The sequence below is a fragment of the Triturus cristatus genome, chromosome 10, assembly GCF_964204655.1.
Source record: "Triturus cristatus chromosome 10, aTriCri1.1, whole genome shotgun sequence".
Lineage (NCBI taxonomy): Eukaryota > Metazoa > Chordata > Amphibia > Caudata > Salamandridae > Triturus > Triturus cristatus.
Genome location: NC_140593.1, coordinates 97,301,259 through 97,323,068, shown reverse-complemented (window position 1 = coordinate 97,323,068; position 21,810 = coordinate 97,301,259). Strand labels below are relative to the sequence as shown.

General features: G+C 51.5%; 1 protein-coding gene across 4 annotated transcripts in view; it reads right to left on the bottom strand.

The window, feature by feature from the left end:
- Positions 1 to 21,810, bottom strand: part of RARB (retinoic acid receptor beta) — a 1,132,713-nt gene that overhangs the window by 9,910 nt on the left and 1,100,993 nt on the right. The window lies entirely within an intron of this gene.

Sequence of the window (21,810 nt, the reverse complement as noted above, 5' to 3'; positions counted from 1 at the left end):
TGGCAAGCACGGAGGTTCTCCTCCCATTCGCGTACTGCCGGTGCCCGCTCCTCTCTTCTATGCCAGGTAAGGGCACCCAGCAGTCGCTTCCTCCATACCCTCCCTTTCCAGGGATTAGAGCAACGCATGCCCAAATAGAGGCTTATTCTATTGCACTCCAGTCGTACTTTGGGTCCTCACCTCTCCCTGGAGCGACTTCGGGTCCTAAACAGGCGGAGGGCACTCATGTCGGGTCCTCGCCGGCAGATTCTTCCTTGGCGCCGGCTGTGTGCATCGGTTCCGGAGATGATAGGATGCCGACGGGTCACGGCCCAGTTGGTCCTCCCAGTCGCCCGTCCAGCCCACCCAATCAGTTTTCGCATAGCCCTGAGCGGCTTCCTGCATAGACGTCGGAGGTGGCGCAGGACCCGACGCCGACCTCAACGTCCGGCTCGACCAAACGGGCACATTTTGCAGTGGGATCGATGTCGGATGGCGTCCATGGCCAAGTCCCCACTGGATTTCTTTGACGTCCAGACACCTCCAACCCGGCGTCGATCGATGCCTGTGCCACCGTCCAAGCTTCCTCACGAGGTTGCTGCTCCTTCCAACTCCTCGGACGCCGCTGGTGCCGGCAACAACGCCTCCGGGTCAAGAGGTGGACGCTTCTCTGGATTCCCCGGATCGGGGGCCTATGGTGCAAGAGCCTTGTGTTGCATGGCCTTCGGGTCAGTCTTCGGCTTCTCCACTTTTGTTGTCCAGTGGATGGCTTAGTCTTCAGTCGTCTCCTACCGACTGCTTATCGACTAGCCGGATGGCAACGGAAGCTGGTGCTGCTTACGCACGTGCCATTCATCGGGCGGCTACTGTTCTTGGTTTTCAGTCTTCTGTGGCCCCCCCAGCTGTCTGATCCCTTACTGGATCTGCTCCATATGGACACTATTGAGGTGGAGCTTTTGCTGCCATTTGGCAGCTCTTTATTTGACATTTTGCGTGGCAAATGGGCGAGGCCCTCTTCTGGCGACCCTGTTGATTGGGCTATTGCCCGTCTGCACCATCCTGCTCCAGGGGATCCACTCTGCCTGTCCACTCACCCTACGGCTCTGGGACTTATTGTTCAGGCAGCCTTTAATTTAGTCTTCATCCGCCTTGCCATTATTACCTACCACTAGGGAGTCTAGGTAGCTGGACGCGTGTGCTCGCCAACTTTTCGCTTCTACCACTTGAATAGTGCATGTGTGTTCACGTATTCATCCTGGACCCTTTGGGTTCTGGTAGAGACCATTCTCCCTTCTATTGCAGATGAGCCGCGGTCAGTTGCTTCTGCTTGATGGCAGGGGAATGGCGCAATTTTCGCTCCGTTTTTCCCTTGATGCCACTGATTCTGTGGGACGAGCTCTTGCTCGATCTGTGGCTTTGCGCCGCCATGCACGGCTGCGCGACTGTCGTTTCCCGGATAATGTTCAGGATGCCCTCAGATCTTCCGTTTAATGGTGTGGACCTTTTTGATGCCCACGCGGATTCGGCAATCTCCCGGCTCTTGTCCGGGTTGCCATAACTTTTGCACTGTTCTGTGCCTTATTTTCTTACGCCTCCATCACAAACGTATATAGTAGGTTCCCCGTTTGCTCGGCTGTTCAGCCATCTCTGATTTGTTACATTTTCAGTCGTATGGCTGGTTTAATCTTCTGTTCAGTCCTCTGACTGTGTTTTGCCCAAGAGGATCACCTTATCTGAAAGACACGTTAGTGATAGATTCCTTTCTCTAGAATATCCCTAGGCGTTAGACTGGATCCGGAAAGTTTTCGCTAGCAGTATCTCTGCGCGTCAGTAGGTGGCGTCGTAAGCGCCAAGATGACGTCACGGACTACTTAGGCGCCACCCATCTGCGCTGACGTCAGTTTTCTTTTTCCGCGCCAGTAAGCGCAGATCCGGTTAGAGCACATACTTTAGTCACTTTTTGACTATTTGAGACTTTTTGTCTCCTGTAAGTTTGTCTACTCTGGTGCACGTAGGGATGCCTGGTTTTAAGTCTTGTGGGGCCTGCCGTCACAATATGTCGGTGGCGGACCCCCACGACGTCTGTCTCTACTGCTTGGAGCGCGACCACGACTCCCGGGCCTGTATGGACTGTTTGGCCATTGCCTGAAGGCCTTTAGGGAGCGGCGCCGGAAGCTGTTTGAGGTCCGGCACTCGTCCGCGTGTCGTTCACGGTCCAGGGGCCGCTCCAGAGAATGCTCGCAGGGCCACTATCATCCCTCCTCGGGCTCCAAGTCTTCACCCTCGGATCTGGGTAAGAGACGACACAAAAAGTAGTCGAAGAAGCGTTGTCGCTCTCCGACGTCCTCCTTTGGTCCCCGGATGAGGACGAGAGGGACAGGGGTTCAGCCCCTGTGGCTCCCTTGGAGCCCGGGAGTCCCACAGCCTACCCACCTTACCCGGGTCCGTCGGCGACTCCCGCACAGGTGCAAGAATTTCTTGCTACCATGGACCGCCTGTTTAGGCCTCTGGCTCCCGCTGGCGCGCTCTTGGGCCCCGCGGTCCACAGTGGATGCCATTTGTTCCGTTCCTGCCCAGGTTCTCCGACAATTTTGTCCCTAGCTGGGATCCGCATTGGGACACGGCGCCAGTTCAGCCCCATCCGGCGCCATTCCCGGCACCGTTTGTTGCTTCCCCGGTCCCTGCCCTGCCGCCGCAATCTGTCCCACATATGGCAGAGGGGGGAGGACTACTGGGAGGGGTCCGAGGACCCTCTTGCTTGTCAGTGTGACTCTGAGCAGGACTGGGCCGACGAGTTGGAGGAGGCCAGCGGCCTTGATCTCTCCTCTGATCCGGGGTTTGCCTCTCCTCCGCCTACCGTGGAGGAGGGTGCTTCGTATACGATGGTGCTTCGTCGGGCCGCTGAGGTCCTCCACCTTGATCTCCCTACAGTCGCCCTAAAGACTAATATCCTCACTGAGGTGCTCCAGACGGCGTCCACTTCGTCAGAGCCCCTGCTGCCATTTAACAACACCCTCACTGATGTCTTACTAGGCACTTAGTCGTGGCCAGCCACTGGGGCCCCGGTGGATAAGCATGTCGCCAGGCGTCATTGCCCGGCCTCCGGGTGACCCTGCCCGTCTGACCACTACCGCTACGCCTGAGAGCCTGGTCATCCAAGATATCGACGTCCCAGAGTGCCTTTCCCACGGCTCCGCCGGATAAGGACTCTAAGAAGCGAAGCTGGAGCAGTTGGGCAAGCGGTTCTCTTCGGCCAGCTTAGGGCTGTGGTCAGTGAACACCGCATGCCTCTTGGGCCGCTATTCCACGCGGTGTGGGATGCCGTTGCACAGGTGTTGCCTCAGTGTCCTGAAGAGGCCCAAGCTGTGCTGTCTCAAGCTGTTGCCGTGGGTAAGGATGCGGCTAAGTTCGCCATTCGGTGTGGTTTGAACACCACGGACTCACTAGGTAGAGCCATTTCTACGACTGTGGCGCTTCGTCGCCACGCCTGGTTGAGATCTACCGGGTTCTCACCAGATGTACAGAGCTCACTCAGACATGCCCTTTGATGGCACCCGCCTGTTTGGCGATAAGGCCGACAGTGCGCTAGAGCGTTTTCAGGACTTGCGGGCTACGGTCAAGTCCTTGGGTCATTCCACGAAAAGCACAGCCACTCCTGGTTTTCGTTCCTTTCGTGGCCACTGCAGGGGCGCCCAGGCACGTTACTTCAGCAAGCCTGTGCAGACCAGCCTCAGCGCGGCCGTGGACGTGGCTTCCGCAGGGGCGGGTCTGGGAATCAGCGTGGAGGTCAGTCCACCTCCATCCCCGCTGCTTCTACCTCCAAACCTTCCTAATCCGAGCTTTGTGGAGCACTCCACGCCAGTGGGTGGCAGGATCCGCCATCACTTCCCCCACTGGCACGCTATCACATCAGACAATTTGGTGTTGCAGATCATCCACTAGGGTTACTCCCTTCCCTTTCAGTCCGCCCCTCCAGCCATGCCACCTCAGTACCACCGCATGTTGGGGGAACACTTGGCGACTCTTCAGCAGGAATTTGTGAGAAAGTGCCATCTTTCTTCTTGCATGGTATGCCCCCACTTTTTGCTGAATTTCTGAATGTACTTTGAGTGTGCCCTTGACTCCTGCCAATCAGGTGCCCAGGGCCTATGTTCCTTCCCATAAAACCTCAATCCCAAATTGGCAAACCCTGGCGACATGTCAGCCCCTGGTAAATGGTACCCTAGATACCCAGGGCCTTGTGACCAGGGAAGGCCTCTAAGGGGTGCAGCAGTCGACATGGCACGCCCACACCCTACACTGCCCTGGCATACATCAGCCACCCCTCTAGCTGGTTGCCCTATGTCAGTGGTGTGGGCACAGGAGCATGAGCCCTTTGCCCCTACAGTACCCAGCTCCATTCCTGGGCGCTGTAAGTGCAGTGCTGCCATTTAAGAGTATATGGTGCTGAGAGCTCGTCAAACACGAACTCCACAGCACCATAAGTGGCAACACTGAAGACTGAAGTTTGGTATCAAACTTCTCAGCAAATTAAACCCGCACTGATGCCAGTGTGGGATTTAATGTCCAAAGCACCACAGAGGGCATCTTAGAGATGCCCCCTGAAACCTAACCTACAATCCACGTCTGGTCTGAGAGGCTGCCTAGGCTGCCACACAGCAGACATGTTGCGGGACCCCTGGGTAGGAGAGCCTCGCTCTCCTGGGCCTGCAACAATGCACATCCTGGGCGAGGTGCTAGGTCTCCTCCCCAAGGATGGACAGGAGAGAAGGTTCAAAGGCATGCCACCTCTGTGAGCTTCCCCAGGCCACTTGCTGTACCCAGCAAACTGGCCCCCATCGGTTCCAACCCCCACTCTGGTGGGAAAGACTGGCCGTAAACCCCAAATAAGTATAGGGGATGTGCCAGCCTGCCAACTCCACCCATCAGGTGGGGGAGACGAGGTGAAGCACATCTCCGGGCACTCGTCATCTTGAAGATGGGAAGCCCTGCCCAATCAGGACTAGGCTACTGCCCCCCCTCCCACAGGAGAGAGGCAGGATAGGGACCCATTGGTCCCTGCCCTTTTCCTACCTGTAACGCCCCATAATCTAGTATTTAGGGTCACCCTGAACCTTCCTTCCTCAGATTTTAGATTCCGAAAAACAAAGAAGAGCAAGAAGAAAGAAGACCTGCCGTGCAGCTGCTAAGAAGAGGAAGACACCAATGCTTTGGCCCCAGCCTTACCGGCCTGTCAACCCTCGAACCTGCTCCTGCTACATCCCGGCGCCTCTTGTGGCCAGCAACCTCACAAACCCTGGAGGACCTGGCTACCTTTTGACTCTAAGCACCTGGGACTCCCATGAGCAGTGGCACTGCTCAAAACCAGCTTCTAAACCCTGGCATCAGCCCAGAACCCCGAACCCTGCACACTCTGCACCCGCCAAGCCTGGCCTGTGTCGGAGTGAACAAAGACCCCGAAGGACGTCCTCTCAGCGACTGTGACCCCGAATCCGGCACCCAAGGACTCACCTCGACGCTCCTGACTACGCCTGCAGCCTCAGAACCAGGTACCCCCCAACCGCGATCAACAGAGGGTAAGATTTCTTGACACCAAAAGGCACCCCTGCACCCGGTGCCCTGCGGCCCCCTGTGGCCAACTCCTGGGTACCTACCTATCCTCCACAACTACCCAACTTACCTCTCGAAGTGGTGGTGGCACCTGAAGAATCTTCGTCCCCGAGCTTGCAGCCTTTGTTCATCCAGGAGCTTTCCCATTGAAATGCATTGAGCCCCCGAAGGCTCAAAAGCACCCTGCACCCAGCCGCCCGAGTGGCCCTGGCAGGTCAACTTCTATTCCTACCTACTTCCCCATTTGCCCTGAGCAAGTGACCAGGAGCCCAGCTCCCACAGCCGCGTGGCCTGCTAGTCAACAGCCACCAACCAAGGCCCCCCTGCCACTCATAGGATAACATTGGGCCTAACTCACTCTGCACCCGGCCGCCTCAGTGTCGCTGAGGGTGTAACAACTGTACCTACCTGACCCTGGGAGAACCCCGAGTCTGTGCCCAGAACCCTAACTCTGCCACTCGAGTACTTACCCAAAAGCCGATAACTCAATTTCCTTCCAGAGGGTAACATTGACTGGTTTCTTCTGAAATTTCTTCTAAGTGTGGAGTTTCTAAAACTTAAAATATTCACCTTAAATCAACCGAGTAATGAAAATCCTCACCTGCTATTAGGAGAGATCCCAGTGCTGGATCTTAGTGCCCAGCACTGACCCTGAGAAATATTCACAACCGTACTTACCATTAACCCAATTTTCTTCCATAGGAAATCATTGACTGTTTTTCTGTGAAATTTCTTCTAAGTGTCGATTTTTGCAAACTACAAATATTCTTTAAAAACGTACCAACTGTGAAAACGTAATTGCTTACCTGTTTTAGATAGAGGTCCCAGTGCTGAGTCTAGAAGCCCAGTAGTGGATTACAAAAGTAACGAGAACATACTATACCTGCAACTTGAATTTTCTCCCATAGGGAATCATTGACTGTTTTTCTATGAAATTTCTTGTGTCAACTTTTAAAATAGCAAAATATTGCCTAAAAATTACACCAGTAACTAAGTCGACTTTTATTACTTGTTCCTAAGAACTGTCCCAGGACTGAATCTAGGATACAGTCCTGGAGTTAGAAAAGTAATCCTGAAAGTAATCTATTGCAAATAACTTAAAACTTCCATTGAGCTCAATGCATTATTGTGTTTGAAATTGTGTTGCCTATTGCAACAACCTATAACCAGTATTTACAAAAATCAATTGCTTATTGCAGAAGTATTTACACAAAGCATCTCATTCTGAGAAAGTATATTTTAATACCAATTGTTGGTTCTAAAATAAAACAACTATATATTTTTTATATAAACCATTGGCCTAGAGTTCAGTTCTGTAGTGTGTGAGACCATTTGCTGACTGTGTACAACAAATGCTTTACACCATCCTCTGATACTGCCTTACTGCTCGATCAAGCTACCACTTTAGAGAGTAAGGTTATATCTAACTTTAACCTCTGCCAAACCTCTGGGGACTGTGGACTCTGTACACACTGTACATATTTGGGAACAGTAAGTCCTCCTCCCATATTTAAACAGATGAAGGTTCCCTCAAATAGATCTGTTCGCAACTGTGGATAATGCCAAATGCCCAAACTTTGCTTCCAGGTTCCCACGCCCACTATCCATCGGCAATACACTATGGATAAATTGCCGAGGGACATTTGCCTATGCTTTTCCTCCTCTTACCTTTCCTACCATTGCTGGTTTGGAAGTTCCGGCAAGAATCTCATGTTAATACTAGTAGCTCCCACATGGGCCCATTATCCCCAGTTCACAGTACTGGACCTCTCAATAGCTCCCCACAAGAATCTCCCCAACTGACCGGACCTTCTCACTCAGAACCATGGAGAAATCAGACACCCAGATCCCAAGTCTCTCAGCCGGGTGATTTGGCTCCTGAGGTCATAGAATTTTGTTACCTCAATCTCCCACCTGAATGTATGACTATTCTTGAAGTCTGTAGACCTACCAGTCAAGCATGCAATGCGGCTAAATGGAAAAGATAAGTATGCTATTGTCACTCAAACCAAATTGGTCCTTTTAATGCCACAGTGCATAACATTGTCTGTTACTTGCTTCATTTACAACTCTGTAGGCCAGCATTCACCTCAATATAGTTGCATCTTCCCGCATTAACCATCTTCAAAATAGGCAACATGTTTCTTTATTCAAAACACCAGTCATTAAAGCCTTCAGGGAAGGTCTTAAAAGAGTAATTCCACCACAGATTTCCCCTGCACCCTTCTGGAATCTTAACATTTTTCTCACTCAGCTTATGGGCCCTCCATTTGAGCACCAGCTCCCTTTAATTTCTATTTTGGAAGGTGGCATTTTTAATTGCTATTACCTCGCTCAGACGTGTTAGTGAGCTCCTGGCATTAACCTTGGAAGAACCCTTCTTCCAGCTCCAGAGAGACAGGGTGGTCCTCCACACTAACCCCAAATTCGTTCCAAAGGTTGTCTCTAATTTTTACTTTAATCTATCAATTGAGCTACCATTTCTTTTCCCTCAATCAGACTCAGCTAGGGAGAGGAGTATCCATCCATTAGATGTCAAGAAAGCCCTCGTACTAGATTGATGGGACAAAAACTTTTAGAAACACTAAACAACTATTTGTTGCTTTCTCGCCACTTCATAAAGCATAGCCTATATCCAAGTCAGGTATTGCTGGATCGATGGTTTAGTGCATTCAAATATGTTACGTTAAAGCCAAAGGAACTCTACCTACTCATTGTAGAGCACACACTGCTTGAAAGAAAGGAGCATCTATGGCTTTTTCCCAGAACAGGAGTGACCATGCCTAACTAAAAGAGTTCTACAATGCCTCATATTTAGGCTCCTGGACCCTTTGAGAGCATCTTCATGGCCACTGTTTGGGAGGGGCCCATACTGGATGTGGGTCTGTGCTCGGTGCCAGTCGTGCCCCTTGGATTCAGTGCTGGATCTGGAGCAGCTCCACCTGCGAGAATGCGGTCTCCTCGAAGCCCGCTCCAGTGCTGCTGTTGCCGGCGCCACCGACCCCATTGTCCCTTTCGATTCAGTGCTGGATCTGGAGCAGCTCCAGCCGAGCGAGAATGCGGTCTCCTAAAAGCCCGCTCTAGTGCTGTTGTTGCTGGCGCCACTGACCCCATTGTCTTTCCAGACTCCAGGCCGGTTGGGACCATGCCTTCCGAGGCAGAGCCAGTAACTTTTTCTTTTGATATGCCTGGGGAGGGAGACGATTGGGAGGGGTCTGAGGACCGTTATGGACTCCATCAACCCAGTGATGAACCAGAGAACAACTGGTATGCGGAAAGTCTCAGACACTGGCCTGGTCTCTCCTCCTACCATTGCTATGGAGTGTGAAGCCTCTTTCACAATGGAAGTGTGAAGGGTGGCTAAGGTCCTGGACCGTACTCTGCCCTCTGTGGTAGTGAAGCCGTGGAAGTCATCCCAATAGAACATTTCCTCCTCCCATTTAATGAAGCCCTTACGGATGTCTTGCTTGGGGCCTGGTCCAAGCTCTGCAAAGGGGCAACTGTGCACAGAACAATTACCCTCCACCATCTCCCTGCCCATGGGGAACCCATTTTCCTCACCCAGTTCCTTATCCCGACAGCTTGGTGGTCCGAGTCAACCCTGGTACGTTCTCTACAAACTCCACTGGATCGGGAATCCCAGAGGCTGGATACCTTTGGCAAGAGGATGTTCTCTTAGGCCAGTCTAGCACTGTGGTTGGTAAGCACTGTGTGCCTTGTGGGCATATACACCCACACTGTGTGGGATTTGTTTGTGCAAGTGCTGCCTATGGTATCGAAGGAGGCCCGAGCCATACTCACCCAAGCTATTGTTGATTGATGAAATGCAGCAAAATTCACCATCAGATCTGTGCTGCACCGAATCCCCGGGCAGAGCAATTGCATTGTCGGTGGCACGCAGATGCCATGCTTGGTTGAGAACCAGTCGCTTTTCAGGGGATTTGCCAGGCTCCTTCATGGACATGCACTTTTATAGCTCTTTCCTGTTTGGCAAACATGCAGTTTCAGCGCTGGAGTGTTTTGAAGACAGCAGAGCTAGGGTTAGGTCTTTGGGGCTCTTCACGGTCCGTTGCCAACCCTACTCTGACTTTCGTCCCTTCCGTCACCACTGTAGGGGCTACTAACCACATCCTTTTCCACCCAGATGCATCAATCCTGGGCTGGGGTGGTCATCTGGGAAAGATTAGACCACTCTGGTCCAGGCTTCACATCAACATGTTGGAGCTTCGGGCGATCCAGTGGGCATTGAAAGCCTTTGTTCCTTTGATCAAGGAAATGCTGGTGCAGGTGTTCACGGGCAACACAACCACCGTGTGCTACTGCAACACACTGGGTGGGCTGGGGATGTGGACCCTCTGTCAAGAGGCCCGCATCTCTGGATATATCTGGAATGTTAGGGCATTTGCTTGGTGGTTCAACATCTGGCAGGCTCTCTGACTGCCAGAGCAGGTGAAATTAGTTGTCGATGCCTAGCAGATTGCAAATGGTGTCTCTATCCGAGGTCATGCAAGTTTTCTTTCTTGACTGGGGAGAGCCTTGGTTAGATCTCTTTGCCACCACTGAGAACACACTGGATGGTTCTATTGCAGCTCCCGCACTGAGACACTTTCTCGAGTGGCGCTCTGGCCCCCTGTATGTCTTTCTGCCCATACCACTCCTACCCAGATTTCTCAATAAGATAGAAATGACTGGGCCAAAGTCCTTTATCTGGCCTGGATTGGGCTAGGAGAGTCTGGTACCCGAGCTTTTGAGCATGAGCATCGACCCTCTGATCAGGCTGCCCCTTCAGAAGGAACTTCCGCCTCAGCAGCAGGAAAATAACATGTTTGCCCTCCACCTTCCTACAAGGAGATTCAGCAGTGGCATTTGACAGCTTTCAACCTTCCGAAGTCTGTGATGTCATCTTGGCAACCAAGCAACCACCAAGATGGTATACGCCTGCTGTTGGAACAAGTTTGTGGCATGGTATGCATCCAAGAACAGTGATCCTCTTTCTGCAGCCTTATTCTAAGTTTTTCCATTTGTTCTTTCACAGCAGGCTCTATTCTGGGCACTGTTAAAGGTTATCTGTCAGCCATTGCAGCTTTCTTGGGGCTGCAGGATCAATCTTCTTTCTTCAAGTCAACTGTTGGGTCTTGATTTGTCAAGTGACGACAACATCTGTTCTCTCCCTAAACCAATCATTATGCCCCAATAGGATCTCAATCTGATCTAGAATTTTCTCATGTACAGGCCCCTCAAGCAGTTGCGCAATTGCTCCTTCTGTTTATTCACCATCAAGACAGCTTGTTTAAGATCGGCCTGGAGGGTCAGCAAACTGAAAGCACTATTGGTGCACCCTCCTTATAAAATGCTCTATGCTAACAAACTGGTTCTCAATCAATCAATCAGTCATTTGTAAAGCGCACTACATACCTGTGAGGGTCTCAAGGTGTGGGGGGGGGGGGGCACTACTGATCGAACAGCCAGGTCTTGAGCATCCTCCTGAAAGTCAGCAGGTCTTGGGTCTGTCGTAGGCTCAGTGGGAGGGTGTTCCATGTCTTGGCGGCGTGGTGGGAGAAGGATCTCCTGCCGGTGGTTGTTCTTCGGATGCGCGGGACGGTGGCGAGTGAGAGGTCGGCAGAGTGTAGCTGGCAGTTGGGGATGTAGAAGGAGAGCCGTCTGTTAAGGTAGGCTGAGCCGGTCTTGTGGAGTGCCTTGTGTGCGTGGATGAGGAGCTTGAAGGATATCCTCTTGCTGACGGGGAGCCAGTGCAGGTCCCTCAGGTGGGGGGTGATGTGGCCGTGGTGTGGTACGTCGAGAATCAGTCATGCCGAGGCATTTTGGATGCGTTGTAGTCTTTTGATGAGCTTGGTCGGGGCTCCCGCGTAGAGGGCGTTTCCGTAGTCGAGTCTGCTGCTGACGAGGGCCTGGGTGACTGTCTTTCTTGTATCTGTCGGGATCCATCTGTAGATCTTTTGGAGCATGCGGAGGGTGTTGAAGCAGGAGGAGGAGACGGCATTGACTTGCTTGCTCATGGAGAGCGTTGAGTTGAGGATGATTCCCAGGTTGCGTGCGTGGTCGGTGGGTGTCGGGGCTGCTCCCAGTGCCGTCGGCCACCAGGAGTCATCCCAGGCTGAAGGGTTGGAGCCGAGGATGAGGACCTCGGTCTTGTCCGAGTTCAGCTTCAGACGGCTGGTTTTCATCCAGTCGGCGACGGCCTTCATTCCTTCGTGGAGGTTGGCTTTGGCGGTGATGGGGTCCTTGGTGAGGGAGAGGATCAGTTGAGTGTCGTCGGCGTAGGAGATTATGTTGAGGTCATGCTGTCGAGCGACGTGTGAGAGCAGGGCCATGTAAATGTTGAATAGTGTTGGGCTGAGGGAGGATCCCTGGAGTACGCCGCAAATGATCTCAGAGGCTTTTGACCGGAATGGGGGGGAGGCGGACGCTCTGGGTTCTGCAGGAAAGGAAGGAGGTGGTCCATTCCAGCGCCATGTTTCGGATCCCTGCGGCATGGAGGCGTGTGCATAGTGTGCGGTGGCTGACGGTGTCGAAGGCGACGGAGAGGTATAGGTGGATTAGTGCTGTGGTCTCGCCACTGTCCAGCAGGGTCCTGATGTCGTAGGTGGCGGTGATGAGGGCGGTCTCGGTGCTGTGGTTGCTGCGGAACCCTGACTGGGAAGGGTCCAGGATTCTGTTTTCTTCGAGGTATCGGGTTACCTGTCTGTTGATAATTTTCATCAATGACCTTGGGAGCAGAGAGATGGGCCGGAAGTTCTTGAGGTCTCTTGGGTCAGCCTTGGTTTTTTTCAGTAGGGTGTTGATCTCTGCATGTTTCCAGCTCTCTGGGAAGGTGGCGGTCTTGAGGGAGAGATTGATGACGTTGCGCAAGGGGGGTGCGATGGAGCTGCTTTCTTTGTTGAAGACGTGGTGCGGGAAAGGATCTGATGGAGAGCCGGAGTGGATTGTGCTCATGGTCTTGATGGTTCTGAGAACCTGTGGCTTCTTCCTTCTGAAGGTAGTGACACACTTTCATGTAGACCGAAATATCAGCTTGACTATCTTCTTTGCTGTACCTTTTCCTTCTAACGAAGAGGAGAGACTCCTCCGCCTGCACCCAAAAAGAGCATTGTCGTCCTACCTTGATAGTACAAGAGTTCCGGTGGATGATCAGTTTTTCAAAGGATATATCTGGGCAAAGAAAGGGAAGGCTATGCAGAAGTGGACCATCTCACAATGGCTGGTGCTGTATGTAGAAGTCTGCTACACATTAGCCTAGAAGCAACGCCCTGAGGGCTTACATGCTCATTTTACCTGAGCGGAGGATGCGACTGCTGCATTAGCTCGCAGAGTTCCTTTCCTGGACATCTGTCAGGCAGCAACTTGGGCAACTGTGCACACATTCACCACATCCTGGATAATCAGATAAATTGTGACGGGCATTTTGCCCATCCGGTTCCTGCGGGACATTTTGGTCTAATCAGTTTGCAGACCTGTTGGAAAGTAGTATCTACTTTCATGATTACCCCCGCTCCTTGCTGGTGTTATTCTGTTTTATGGCTAGTCTGACTGGGATCCTGCTAATCAGGACACATTCACTGTACTTTCTCCCTAAATTTGATAGTGGTAAGTACTTTGGTACCTTCCCAATTGGCTGCTGGTGTACCCTTCTAAGTCCCTAGTATATGGTACTGAGGTACCCAGCGCATAGGTACACCAGATGCCTCCCCTGGGCTGCAGCATGTATTGTACCACCAAGGGGAGTCCACTTAAACTGTGACTACAGGCCTGCCATTGCAGGCTGTGTGAATTGGTGCTTGCACCTCTCACAGCAGATATGTTTCCTTATATCTGAGAAATGCAAAAACAACAGTTGATGGACAGAATGCAGAACAATGTCATACATTCACCCCAGTACAGAGATCTGAGCCTAAATCCATCGTTTTTTTGCTCACCATGCCATTCCAGTTTGAACCCAGCCATATGCAAATCAGTCTTGACCCTGTGCCTCATGGGAACAGTCCAGCCCGAACTGCTAAGCCAGTACGTAATTCTATGAAACGTGCATGGTATTGTCCCTCAATTGTTGTTTTTGCATTTGTCACCCCGAGTGGGACGGGCATGCTCAGATGTGAGTCCTGTGCTCTCCATGCCATTGGAATCAAGCTATCCTGGCTGAAGAGGGGTGAAACCCCGAAACCGGTCCTAGGATGCTTGTTTCCAGTCCAGGGAGAACTTGGCTTGGCAGTTCGGGCTGGACTGTTCCCATGAGGCACAGGGTCAAGACTGATTTGCATATGGCTGGTTTCAAACTGGAATGGCATGGTGAGCAAAACAAACGAAGGATTTAGGCCCAGGTCTCTGTACTGGGGTGAATGTATGACATTGTTCTGCATTCTGTCCATCAATTGTTGTTTTTGCATTTGTCACCCCGAGTGGGACGGGTATGCTCAGACGTGAGTCCCATGCTCTCCATGCCATTGGAATCAAGCTATCCTGGCTGAAGAGGGGTGAAACCCCGAAACCGGTCCTAGGATGCTTGTTTCCAGTCCAGGGAGAACTTGGCTTGGCAGTTCGGGCTGGACTGTTCCCATGAGGCACAGGGTCAAGACTGATTTGCATATGGCTGGGTTCAAACTGGAATGGCATGGTGAGCAAAAAAACGATGGATTTAGGCCCAGATCTCTGTGCTGGGGTGAATGTATGACATTGTTCTGCATTCTGTCCATCAATTGTTGTTTTTGCATTCATCCTTATATCTGAGGTCACTACACTGGAAACCTATGTCACCCCTATAGCAGGCTCTTCAGTCCTGAGGGCAGGGCGCTTGGTTACAAGTGTGAGGGTGCCACTGCATGAGCAGGACATCCCTACAAACCCCAGAGTCGAATCTCCAGGCTTTGTAAGTGCTATTAGCCATTAAATACATATAGTGGACATCAAGTCAATTACGAGATGTCTTACTATATATTGGATGCACCAAAACTGGTCATGTTTGGTATCAAACATGTTGGAATCCTACGCCACCACTGATTCCAGTGTTGAATGTTGGATCTTATGTACTGGGGGACTCCCCTAGGATGCCCCTCTGTATTCCCGGACCAGCCTTTTAGGGTCTAACAGCAAGCTAGTGCTGCTGGAGACCACAGACACGTTTATGCCCTCCTGCTGCAGAGCAGAGCTCAAGCAGGGGAAGGTAGAACAATAGGTTTCCCGTCACAGGGAGATGTGACCACCTCCCAGACAGGACTTAGTGTATTGGGCTGGGGGCACTTGGCAGCCCCACCAGAATGCTTTGAAGGGTTCATTTGGTTCCCTCCTTGCATACTCCAGTTTGAGCCAGCTCAGGGAGCCCTTGGCTCCTGCTCTGGCGTGAAACTAGACAAAGGACATTGGAGTATCCTCCCCTTTTTCCAGACTCTCCTCTGGGAGGGACTTTTGAATCGTTCCAACCCTTTCCCTAGGGTACTTAAGGGCTTACCTGTGGGTGGCTCTTCATATTCATCGTGGGACAAGATTCAAACCCGAAACCACTTCAACTTCGATCGTCTGGGCACCTGGACGTCGCCTGGGACCGAGGCTGCACCAAGGAAGACTCCTGCTGCTCCTGGTCTTGCTGTTCTGCAAGCCTTCTTCGTTGTCTGTGCCTGTGCTTTTTCCAGCTTCCTCTCCAGGCCTGTGGCCATCAAGGACACCCGAAGTAATCTCCCTTGGAGTGAAGGAGTCACTCCCCTGCATCTGCAGGCACTGCTATAAAACTGACCAGTCTGCTGCTCCGGACGTCCCACGGACTTCGAAAAGCTCAGCAACACAGGTGGTGGTTCTGCAACTCCCTCGAGGCCTGACATGTCTTCTCAGCAAATTTGAGGCGAGTGTCCCTCGTCTGAACCGCTGGAACAGAAGCCCTGTGCACTGCGTCAACTTACTGTGGCCAAGGATTGTTGACTCTACTTCAGAGATTTTTGGGTTACAAGAAGCTCTCTAGCCTCCAGCATCTCTTCCTGCCAAGATCTTCATCCTCATTGCATCCTCTGCACCGTGGTCCTGCATTCTTGGTGAGCTGCTTGAGGTCCTCTGGCGACTCCTGTGCCTTCGGCCTGTGGGTTCTCTTGAGGGTCTTCTTTGGCTTCAGTGAGCTCACCTGCTTGCTTGGGGCCTGCTCGGAGTCTCCTGCAATTGGCGAGTCCCTTGTACTTTGCTGGTTTCAACGGTGCTCCGTTTTTGTTTTCCACGTCTGTTGCTGCTGCCAAGGCTTGTTGATGCTCCTGCCATACACTGACCCCCTGGTTCTCGACTTCCGACGTGGGACAGCTGGGGAACGGCTCCTGGTCTTATTCAGTATCTCCTGATCCTCACAGCTGCAGCGACAAAGTCACAGTCATCACACCTGCATCTTCCTTCATCAGTGGTCATTGCTCTTCTGTGCCTCCTGATCACTTCCGAGTGGCATAGACTCTGTCCCCTCTGCTTGCAGGTTCTTCTGATCTAGAATCCACACTTGGATCCCACCAGATTCTTTCACCTTCGCCAGTGGCATCTTTCCTGAAGTCCTCCATTGTGGTCTAAGGCGGTTTCCGACGCCGCTTCACACCTATGCACCCGAATTCCTTGGTGTAGGTACCCTGGTTCCTGGGGTATCCACGGGTGGGATGACTCTTCAACTTTCTATCTTCCACGGGGTTTCTTCAAGGTCCACTGAGAAGAGTCGTCCTTCTTTCAAATTGTAACTGCGACTTTCCCATTTACTTGTATTGAGTACGCAGCTGTGTTCCTACTCTGCACACAGCCTCTGTGGGGTACCTGGACCTTTACCTCGGGTGGTTCCTTGTGTGCTCAGCTCTTCGGAGTCTCCTGGTCCAATTCACGACTTCGGTCGCAGTTCACATTCCACTTCTTTAGTATATGGTTTGGTCTCCACCTGGAGACCACTGTGTATTGTGCTTACTTACCTCTTGAATTGAAGTATTATTGTGTATATGTGTTGATATCGCCGGCTAGGAGATATATCAATGTGTCAATTAGTGTTTTGTAATAAATGTACAAATATTTTTATAACTTAACTGTGTGGTTCTTTTTCATTTAACCTACACTACATGATTAGATCTAGTAAAACAAGCTGCTTAAAACTCCTTCTGGACTAAGCCTGAAGGCTGCACTCAACAGCTACCACTAGAGAGCTTTCTATGGTTGTCCAAGACCACTAAAATCCCCATAAGGGTTATCTGGATTAGAGTAGGGTGCTTCACTTAAATAAGTGTGCACCATATACTAAGCCAGCCCCCTCCAAGATCCATCTCTGAGGAGGTATTGCTTGGGTATTGTAAGGAAAAATCTTTTATATGGTCACCCCCAAGTTTTTGGACTGATGCTTTTTTCGACTGAGTGCGCACTACGGCCTGCTAACCAGACCTCCGTTGCGGTGCCCTTATCCTTAAACAGGTACGTCGAATTGGCTCATAGCCAATTGGCTAAGCTAACTTACCTGTAAGTCCTTTGTAAATATTACCCAGGAGCAGTTTAAACTGCTAGCTCGACTTAGTAATGGCAAAGTCAGACTTCCCCTGGTATGTGTGTAAGTCACCCCTATGGCAAGCCGATTGAGTTTTAAGGCAGAGTGCAACATATCTTGCGTGCAGAACATGTCATTTTTACTGTGGAAACGTTTGCTCTCCCCATTGGCAAGTACAGAGTTGCACGCAGACCCCTCAGCTATGATAAGTCTGGAATGGTGCAACCAAAGTGGGTCTTCCACTAAATCAAAAAACTCTTTACATTAAGCCCGACTTGATTCTCAATTATAAATTAATGTAATTGCAGTGTGCAACTTTAACAAATGTGGCACTTTGTTGCCTTTAGTCCCCTGTGCCCATGCCGGTTGCACAAGGGATCCTGACAGCTTGCTGCCCTCCTTGAGAGATGTGCTGACGAGTTCCAGGAAAGGAGACAATAGGGGGCTACCCTGAAAGGAGTGGTCACCTACCTCCTGCAGGAACCCACACAGGTGTTGGCCCAAAAGGTGAGCTTCAAAGAAGAAGCTGCCTTTGAAGGGCACATGGGCAACAGTTGGGAGAGGGGCTGCTCCATTTTTCAGACTGGCAGGCTGGCACAAGGACCTGATAGACTTCTGGTTGTATATTCCTTAACTTTAGAATTACCCCCCAGGCGTCAGTCTGGATCGGAGATTTTTCATTAGCAGTAACCCTGCTCGTCGCTAGGTGCCATTGGTCGGCTCCGCATCCGTCGTAGGCATCGTGCGCGCCAGAAATAACATCACAGGATCTATATGCCTGGGTGCGAAGACGTCACTTCTTTCTTTTTCCGTGCCAGCCTAAGTGCAGATCTGGAGAGAGCTACCCCTTAGTCGTTTTTTGCCTACCATTTTTCGACTTCTGTCGACTTTTTTCAGAATCTTGGACTCCTGGTGACGTAGAGATGTCTCAGCATAGGATTGGATTCAAACCCTGCCGATCCTGTCATCGGAGGATGTCTGTGACGTAGCTGCACCTCGTGTGCCTTTGGTGCTTGATGAGCTACCAAAACACGAAGTTGTGCTCCGAGAGCCGGGCCATGAATCCAAAAGCTTTGCGATAGCAGTCCCGAAAGCTGTAGGAGTCCCGGTGCTTGGCTCTGCATCGCTCCTGTGTTCGGTCGAGATGAAGGTCTTCAGAACGGTCGCGGAGCCCACACTCCTTGTCCCATTTGAAATCTTTGGGACGGTCAGATAAGTACAAGAAACCATCAAAGAAGCATAGGCATTCTTCAACTTTGCCCCGTCCGTCGGCTGACGCAACACAGGACACAGAGCTTCGTCGCTCTAGGCCTCCATCCCTGGAGCCTCTTTCCGAGATGACTCCATGTCTCCCGCTTTTCCAGGAGCCGTAGCGTCTACTTCCCGATTGCGCCAGTTCTGTGAGATATTTGGGCAATCTGACTCACTGGGCAGGAAGGTTGCCTCATCTGTAGCATTACGACGCTACACCTGGTTGAGGACTTCTGGCTTTTTTAGGGGCTGTCCATTCTACTCTGATGAACATGCCTTTTGATGGCACTCGCCTTTTCGGTGAGAAGGCAGACTCGGCGCTTGAGTGCTTCAAAGAATCTCAGGCTATGGCCAGATCCTTGAGCACATCATTGGGCCTCACGGCTACAACTCGTTCCCCTCAGTCTTCCTTTTGTGGCTACGGAAGGGACACCCAACCACGTCCTGCCCAGCCACCAAGTCATGTAAGCTGTCCAGCTTCTGCATGGGCACGGACGTGGGACCTAGTGTCCTCGTGGGTCAGGGAGCCGCAGGTCGGGCCAGTCCACCCTTTCCCCCTCTGTCACAGCCTCCAAACCCCCCTAGTCTGACATTTCAGCCCCATCATCGGTCAGTCGGAAGCAGGATTTGCCATCACCTCCTCTGCTGGCAGTCCAGCATGTCAGGAAGACAAAAGAGGTACGGTGTTCCTGGGTGGCAAGTTGGCCACCTGGTGAGTACTCAGAGTGGTGGGGAGGTGGGAAATACCTCCTTTCGGAACTAGGACCCTCACACACCCAGCAAGCTAGGTGTCATGCTTCATCATATGGGTGTGCTCCTCATTGAGTCCATCATGTCAGTCAGGTGGGCTCTGCAGATAGTCCAATGGAGACACTCCCTCTTCTTCGAGACTGTACCTCCATCCATGCCACCTTCCTATGACCGTATGCAGGAGGATCCTTTGGCTCTTCTCTGCAAGGACGTTATTGCTCTCTTGGCCAAGGGAGCATAAAGAGGGTCCTTGTGCCAGAAGTAGGATGTGGTTGTTATTCACGCTACTTTCTGGTGCCCAAAAAGGGACAAAGGCCTGCGTCCTATCCTAGACCTTCAGACCCTCAACTTCTTCCTTCGGATGGAGAAGTTCAAAATGCTCACTTTGGGCCAGGTTACCTATGGTGGGTTACGAGCACTTTCAGTTCACCGTGCTACCTGTTTATCCTTATCAGAGACCCTTGGTGTACACGAAAGTGATGTCGGTTGCCGCAGCTCATCTGTGCAGATCTTCCCCTATCTCGATGACTGGCTGTTGAAGGCGGGCTCACCCCAGGCTGTCGTCTCCCACCTCTCATGCACTCACCGGGGCTCACGTGCCGAAGTAACACCTGATTCCCTCTTGGTTGCTCCCTTTCATCGTAGCAATTCTGGACACAGTGCAGTTTCGGGCCTATCCTCCCGAGCAGCGAGTCCGGGATATTTGGGCTGTGATACCGATGTTTCAGGCTCTATCCTGGATTTCGGCGGGACTGTCTCTGAGGCTGCTGTGTCTCATGGCCTCCTGCATCCTGCTGGTGGATTATGCCAGATGGCATATGCTGACTCTGCAGTGGGACCTGAAGTGCCAATGGGCTCAGCATCAGGGGAATCTTTCCGACTTCGTCCAGATCTCGGAGGGAACTGGGCACCAACTGCACTGCTGGCTCACGAACCAAGATTGGGTCAGAGGCACATCCCTCTCCCTTCCCCAACCAGATCTGATGGTGGTGACAGATGCGTCACTCCTGGGACAGGGTGGCCACCCGGGAGAGGCTGAGATCAGCGGCATCTTTTCCCTGGCGGCGTCCGGTCTCCATATCAACCTTTTTGAGCTCTGAGCGATCAAACTAGCACTGAAGGCATTCGTTCCCTCGCTCAAAGGGAAAGTAGTGCTGGTGTTCACGGACAACACCACCGCCATGTGGTACTGCAACAAACAGGGTGGGATGTGGTTGTGGTCCCTTTGTTAGGAGGCTCTCCAACTCTGGGCATGGCTGGAACATCAGGGCATATCCCTGGTGGTTCACCACCTAGTGGGTTCTCTGAATGCCAGAGCAGACAAACTCAGCTGTCGGTGACTGGTCGATCATGAATGGGGTCACCATCCGGAGGTGGCGCAAGATCTATCATTGGTGGGGGGAGCCTTGGTTAGATCTGTTCGCCTCCTAAGAGAATGTGCAATGTCAGCAGTGTTGTGCGTTGGAGTTTCCAAGGTGGCGCTCGCTCTGCGACTCTTTTTGTCACGAGTGGAGCTTTGGCATCCTCTACGCCTTTCCGCCTATACCACTTCTGCCTAGAATGCTCAACAAGATCAAGCACAACGGACTCAGGTCATTCTTGTGGCTCTGGATTGGGCAAGAAGATTCTGGTATGCCGACCTTCTTGAGCATGAACATCGATCCTCCGATCATTCTGTCCCTTTGGGAAGATCTTTTGTCGCAGCAGCAAGGGACTGTTTTTCACTCGAACCTGTCCAGTCCCCACCTCCTTGCATGGAGATTGAGTGGTGGCAGTTGACAGCTTTGAAGTTCTGCCTCTGAGCTATTTTAAAAGGAAAATACTAATGGGGTGAAGTCTGCATATGACTTTACCTATACACTAGAGGTTTCGATCAGATCCGCCAGGGGAGAGAGGTAGAGATTGAAGAAAAGGGGTCTCAGGGCTGATCCCTGTGATACTCCACACACCAGCGGTTTAGATGAGGAAAAAGGGTGTAGGTACACACGTCGAGATCTGCCCTCCAGGAAGCATTTGACACATGAACCCAAGCCAACTGCGTAGTATTCTACAGAAACTAATCTTAAACCTACATTGGATAGGTCAGGAGGCCTCTTGAGATTACAACACAAAAGCACCCCTTAGGGGGAGGTTTACTAAGATTTTACACTGTGTTTGCATCACAAAAGTGACGCAAATCGGTGCTAAATCTTTCTTTTCCAATAACGTAAAAGTATTGCATATATGCGCTTCTTTGCATTACTTAGCGCCAAGAAGGCGTACCATGGATGGATCATGGGCATTCTCATGTAACCACAGGTTTATGACACTAAACCCAATTTACTAAATAAAGTAGACAGTTTAGCATCAGAAAACTACGCTGTTTTGAGGTAGGCGCAAGGAAGGCTAAATGCTTTCATTTCTCCTTCCTTTTCTGACTTTGTACGTGCGCTACACTGCATCGCACACATCCAAAGAGGGAAAATGGTTTGTCAGTCTATGCTAAGTATTTTGTACTGGAAGGGTACCCTTCCAGTACAAAACCTATACTAGACTCACAGAGACACCCTTGAACCATGGCACAAAGGTGTCTCTGTGGTGCACAGCAGCTGATTTCGGTGCTGGCGCTAGGGAAATGGGAGGACAGCGCCATATTTCAGTAAATTTGGCGCTCTTCCTTTTCGCGCAGCATTTGCTGCGGCAGCACTGCGTGAGAAAGTGGTAAATCTGCCCCTAAATGTGCCATCTTTACA